We start from the raw sequence: 7,209 nt of genomic DNA on the forward strand, positions 1-7,209 counted from the left end.
CTTAATAAATCCTTTCCGTAGTCCCTCTGGGGGTAATACAAGTGTTAATGGGATGATTGGGGGGTCTTTCATCTCCCCCGGTGTCTCTGGCCAGAAAACCACAATTGCAACTTTCCTGCCTTGGGGTCGGAGGCGCAATACACACTTATGGAATTACGAAGAAGAAGCTAACACGCTAACGGGCAAAGCTAACTGCGGGATTGCACCACTTAAACAGTATTTCCAGCCTAGTTTAAGTGAAAAAAATGATCTCCATTGTGTAATTGGATGTACAATATCCCTCTCTCCCTTCGCCTTTTTTGTCAGCGTAGTATTTATTCTCACGGACTGAGTAAAAAACGGCAACATGCTACGACACCTGCAGTGGCGCTGATGGCCTCTAGGGGCAAGAGTTACTTAGGTCTGTTTTAAATTGCTGGGATGAAACTGTGCCCAGCCCTAACTGAAGCCACAGCTGCCCTTGAGTAGAGTGACGAAAGTGAGGCTGCCAACCGACCACCACCAACCACTCACTCACACACAGGCAGTGGGTCAAATGTCTTTGTTCATGGACACAACAACAGTCTTCGCCCACTTTCACCCTGAGCAAGGCTACGGGGGGAAGGCTACAAAAACTTAGACAAAGACATAAAGGCAGGTGTTTCCAAGCAGGTCTCAAAGACTGACATTTCTACAAACTGTGCTTAATCGGTTTCATTGTAGATGTGTTTTTACATTATGAGCAAAATCTGACGTCCGACCACTAACCCTAAATTGCACAGTGTCTTCAAGGCAGATGTCGCTCTCTGCCATGTTTGTTGCATTAAAAGTACAGGGTAAAAAGGCTGTATAAGTGTACATATTCATGTGGTCAGCAGCTGCAGACCCAGAATTCACCTGAAAGAGCATTCCTCTCAGTCTCTGCACACCGTGATGCCAGACACGTGTCAGCAACGGAGAACCAGATGCTCAGAGGATACAAATACAGAGTAGACAGTTTCCCTAGATATGCTAATATACCACTATACTGAACAATAGTACTGTAATAACTGCTATAGTGCTGCTTTTGCTTTCTACTACTACTACTACTACCACTACTATGGAAGAACATGAAAAATGTTTAAAAACTGAAGATACAACATTCATACAACTTTTGGAAAACAGACTGGAGAGTGTCAACAGAGAAGTTTTTAAGTCCTTGTTATTTGCCCATGTAAACTTTCTATATTGTTCTGAAACTAAGTGTGTAGAGTGTCAAGGGACTAATATAAATAAGGGAACAGAAAATATTTAGAAAATTCTCTATTGTCATTTGATGCTAAGTTTCAAAAAGGAGACATAGTGACACTGAAAAATGTATCTGATTTATGAGTGAAACTTTACTTGAAAAATGACCTGCCTACACCTGTAAGAACTGGACATCTCCCTCTTGTGGTGGCCCTTGGAAGCGCATCACTTTACTACGCCTGACAAAGTTAACTTTTACTGCCGTAAACCTCCACAGTTATAGCTGACACTGAGCCCTATTGTAGCACCAGCTACAAATGAGTGAGCGAGCGGACGCTCAAGCACGAGCTCTTGTAAACACCAAAGGGCCTCTTTCCTCGGTTAGAAACGTGCTGCTGTCCCCATGGCAACTGTGGAAATATCATTTTCTTTGAAAGCTACTCCCTCGCTCACGATTGGACGCCTCGCGGTTGTGTTTACGTCATGTTAAATTGATGGAAACAAAGATACACTTGCCTTAGTGGGGTTGTTATTTTCCTGGTTTCTTTTGATGAATGGGCATAAAATTGGCAACTGCTAACACTGCGAGTGCATAGGGAAAAAGGCCAAACATAAGAGGAAAATGTATTGCAAGCTTTCTTCAATTTCATATGAAAAGAGGCTCTTTTATACAAAAAAAAATGGCAATCTAATAATCATCTTAAAGGGACTATACAGACTTCAAAAATGCTAAAATTATGTATTTTCCTCCCCCTACATGTTCCAGCCATGTCCTAATGTGTAGAAGTCCAGACCTGTTCACCACAACTGCCTCTATAATCCTGCACTGTCACTCAAAAAATTGTTATTTCGGTTCCGAAATGCCGTCATGCACGAGCTTAATATAGAAGGTGCAGTTACACATATGACCTGAGGTGGCAGTAGTGAGTATAAAAAGGCCAACTTGCATCTAGTCCCTTTAACCTCTTACCACCCGCCTTAACCGACTGCATTTTCTCCAGTTTTACCCAAATCTAAAAGCTTCTTGACTGGAGTTTACAGCCTATAGTCCAGTGTGATGCTTCATTTGAAAGCTAAGACCTACAAAACTGGTATTTTTTTTACATTATTTTTCATCTTTTATGTAGCTTTTTTATTGTGTTTTTGGCACATTTTCGCCACTTTTTGGTCGCCATTTTTTTTTTACTTTTTTGTTGCTCTTTCGTCACTATTTTGTTTTGATCGCTTTTTTTGTTGCATTTTTGTCACATTTTTGCTGCTTTCTTGTTCCTCTTTCGTGGCTTTTTTTTAACGTTTTACCCTCATTTTCGTCATGTTATTGTCGCTATTTTGACACGTTTTTCAAGAAGCTTGTATATTTTGGGTATATTCTGGGGGGGGGGTTAAGAGGTTAATTACAGCCTACAAGATTGGGATATTTAGTGTTTGTAGAAGCTGCTTTAAGCAGAGATGTAGCTCCAATTAGAGAAAAATAGATTTTGCTAAAATTGCTTTTGAAGTTAAAATTTCCCCAATAAATCCATGTAGAAAGGTCGCATCAGTGCACAGATGTACCTCCCTGGTGAAGTTTTTAAGTGCGTACTGGCAAAAAAATCTGAAATCTGGGAGGAAAAAACTGTTTTGCATACAGTATCTCAATATGCAGGGTTTGTAATAAAGTTGGATGATACTTTGATGCTAATGTTGATACTTATCTGAAAAGTGGACAACATCACAGTATGTTCAAAAAATATCAACAAGGAATCAATAAGGAACATCCACACACATTAAGCCTGATCATTGATACTAGAGAAGAACACCTGCACACATTTTACACAAACTTCAGAAGCCTTAAAGGGACTAACAGAGTCTAAAAATGTTAAAAGGAAGTATTTTCACCCACCTACATGTTCCAGCCATGTCCTAATATGTAGAATGAGCTCAGACCTCGAAAATCCTGCACTGTCACTCAAAATAGTGTTAATTCGGGTCCGAAGTGCTGTCATGCACGAGCTTTATATAGAAGCTGCAGTTACGCATAAGACCTGAGGTGGCAGTAGTGAGCATAAAATGACTAACTTGCACCTAGCCCCTTTAATAATAATAAAAAAGACTGAAATATGAACTGATAAATACAAAAATCACGTGGATTTTAGAACATATTTAAACTACAGAGGCTTTCCCCATGATAAGTCTAAATAAGTCTTTGTATATTCTTATAATTGCATATTTTACTTTTTGCTTGCCTCGCCTAGAGCAGTATCTTTCTTCCAAAGCCCATATATTTTGAGAGGGGAGCCACAGGTTGCTGCAAGACACACAAATGCGCCATCGCCCCGCGTCCCTATGAGCAAAGATTGATAAGGCTGTCTGTTAGTGGGACACAAATGAGGCAATCAAAGGGAGCACGTGTTGGCAGCGAGCCCAAAACGCTTATCTGAGGCTAATGCTGTTCGCCTGGTGCCAGAGAGCCGAGTTCTGCCTGACAGCAGCGTGCCTCACAGCTGCCTCCTTCACTCTGCGCTCTCCCATTGGTCCAAACTACAAATGTGGCCGTCACTGTAAAACTAATAGGAAGTCAAACATCTGAGTGAAAATGCCTTGAATTCAAATTGTTGATCTTGACTTGAGATTTTCTTTTCTTTTCAGACCTGCAGGTACATTTGATCAGTTTCAAGGTTATTCAGAACAAACTGTCTAAAAAAAAAGAGGTTAAATGATCCTGTCAGGCATATTTAATTGGCTGGAGTGGGAACAATTCAGTGACACAGTGGTTGGCACTCTCAACTCACAGTCAGAAAGTCGTGGGGTTGATCCAAGGGTCGCATAGGGCCTTTCCGGACTTTGTAGAGTTTCATGTTTCTCCCGGAGGTTTCATCTGGATGCTCTGGTTTCCTCGACTACTAGAAACATGTACAACAGGGTCATGTGCTAATGTGTAGAATGAGCCCAGACCTATTCACCACAACTGCCTCTAAAACACTGCACTGTCACTCAAAATGTTGTTACTTTGGGTCCCAAGTGCCGTCATGCACAAGCTCAATATAGAAGGTGCAGTAGTGAGCATAAAATGACCAACTTGCATGTAGTCTCTTTAAAGTTGGAACAAGATTATGTTTTCTCATTTTCAGCAAAATCATGCTTTTTTCCATTGGCAAAGACATTCAAGCGGGTCCATACCGAGTCAAAATTAGCCTAAATTGTCTTAATTTAAGCACATTTTAAAGGGACAAGATGGAAGTTGGCATTTTTATTACTCGCTACTGCCACCTCAGGTCTTACGTGTAACTACTGTGAAAACGTGGAAGAGCTTGGTCTCTTCTAACTTCACCCCTGTTCGGCCCCATAGAGGAGAGGAGGAGATGCTAAATGCTGACAACATCTTCGGTCTTTTTGCGTGACTGAGCGCACGCGTAAAGACCAGACAGGTACGCATCAACTCGTCTAAACTCAGATAAGAACATATCTCAGTATGGAAAAACGGTGGCCTGTTCCTTTAAAGCATAGGTGTCGAACTCTGGCCGAATTTGGCCCGAAATGTAATTATATTTGGCCTGCGAGGCTATACCAAATGACTACTCGAGCTGGCCCACCGGTATTATACATTTTTTTTCAGATTTTGCATATCTGGACTATTAAGTTATATATTGTATAGTAATAAATGTTGCTTGCTCCATATTCAATGTTAAAGCAAATCTTGTTTGGGTCTATATTAAAAGGTTCATTTGTTCAATGGTGGGCCGCGACTTTGTTCAAGTTTTACATTTTGGCCCACTGTGTATTTGAGTTTGACAACCCTGCTTTAAATGGATATTTCAGGATTTTTGACATAAGGCCTCATTTCCTAGTTATCCAGAGTGTTGCTGATTTCTGGAGATATTTTTTGTTGTTGTAATTCATGCACTTCTTATATTTGAAGAGTTTCGTGGCACTATGCTAGTGCAAGGCTAGCACATTTCAATGGTATCAGCTAGCCTGCATTAAAAACAGTCTAACACACTCCACAGTGCACCTGAGGTAAATCACTTATAATGCCAGACTGCATGAATTACATAAAAAAAATATCTCCAGAAATCAACAACACTCTGGAAAACTAGGAAATGAGGCCCTATGTCAAAAATCCTGAAATATCCCTTTAAGCCCGTGAATGACGATGGAGATATAGTTGGTATTTCGGCCCGAATTACCAACTTTTTGAGTGACAGTGAAGGCTTTTCCTGTTTTCCTGGTAGCGTCCTTGATTCATATTTCATTATCCATGTATTTAGTAAAACCAGTGTTCTAATCATCCTCATTTTGCAGTGAACTACTACGAGTGACATCACCGTAATTACTAATGTCTTGTTGACGTTACCGCAGCATACGACAAGAGCATACGCTGAACGCACCCGGACAAAGCCACAATACAGTCGCACATGATCTATATGGATTTGATCTACATCATTTTCCTGTTTGAACAGACTGAGCTTTGGCAGAGAAGTGCGGTGAAAGTGAACGGTGCCAGAATCCGCTTGTTTCGGGATGAAACCAAGCAACGAGCGAAATCTGGCTCAAAATGACTCAGATTACAGTGCCGTGCAACAACATACACTTCCATTATGCTATAAGGGACCTGGTATTTATCACTTCTGCTGCATTTAACTTTTATATGAAATTCGTTTCAAAAAGTCAATTAAAGCTGGAAATGCAAAGGATAAACTAACAGAAAAGTATCACTGCACATGTGTATTATTGGTTTACTGAAACTGACACAGCTGATCTCCATGGTAACGTAGGACAGTCAGCCCCATAGATACAGACGGCATCTCTGAAATCGCCCATATATGGTCATATTTGAAAACAGCTAAGAGGGAAAACAATTTGGAAAAAATTAACTAAAAAAAACTACTTTAACAAATGCTGAATTATGAATATGGCTTTCTACTAAATGTAGATACAAAGACATGGAGAGGAGCAGTGGTTCAACAGCCCATAAATACATAAACAATGGAGAATGCTAACTTGATGCTACATGTTAGCATCGGGATAATGCCAAGAGTTAGCTAGCACAAGATACAACTGACGTTTTTTCACTACTACTAAACAATCTGTTGTGAGAAAATATCCATATGGGCCCGATTTACACCTGACGTTATTTATGTGTGATATATAATTTCCTATTCCACCAGAAAATGGCTACAAAGAGTGGAAATTGTGTTTCTCTAAAGAGTCTATTTTCCCCCTTGGCGAAGCCACGCCCCCTTCTATGACGAGATGTCTGAGGAATAAAAGACGGCAAAAACTGATCAATATCCATCTCTAAAAGTTTGGAATTACATGATTAAACCAAATTGCCCTTTTGAAGAGTAGCACTTCCACACACACTGAAAGTTTGAAAAATTTACGCGACATCATTCAGGCGACAGAAGACGTTTTATATTCCGTTATGTTAGACCTGTAAGCTAATCACAGTTGCTAATCATTCGTTAGCGTTTCAGGCAAAAACAACTTAGCTGTAAATATTTTTGCTATGCTTTAAGAAGTTGCTACATTTTGTCCAGTACCTTGTGGTTGTAGTAATTTCTGTTGCCTCTCTGTGACAGTAAAAAAGTTAATTAGATGAACAGTTAGTAGCTTTGTAATTTCAATTCAATGTGGAAAATAGTGAGAATTCGCTTGTTAAGTGGTGACGTCACGGCTCTACTTCCGGGTCACGAGATGTGCAAGAAACTACAAAAAACTCTTTAATACCACAATCAATATTTCTGAAACTCAACAGAGAGTTACTGAACATACTTATATCAGGCCCATTAGCCAAAAATGCTGCACCTACTGCTATAAAAGTAATATTTACCAAAATCGGGTTAGCGGAGATAAATGCTAACGGTGCAACAGCTACACTAACTTCAGAAGTAGAAGTAGTAGTGACTTTAGTAAATTTGACTTTTTTAGCAGTAGGTGCGGCATTTTTGGCTAATGAGTCTGAGAAATAAGTAGGTTCAGTAACTCTCCGTTGAGTGTCAGAAATATAGATGGTTGTTTTAA

This window comes from Gobius niger (genome assembly GCF_951799975.1).
Source record: "Gobius niger genome assembly, chromosome: 15".
Taxonomy (NCBI): Eukaryota; Metazoa; Chordata; class Actinopteri; order Gobiiformes; family Gobiidae; genus Gobius; species Gobius niger.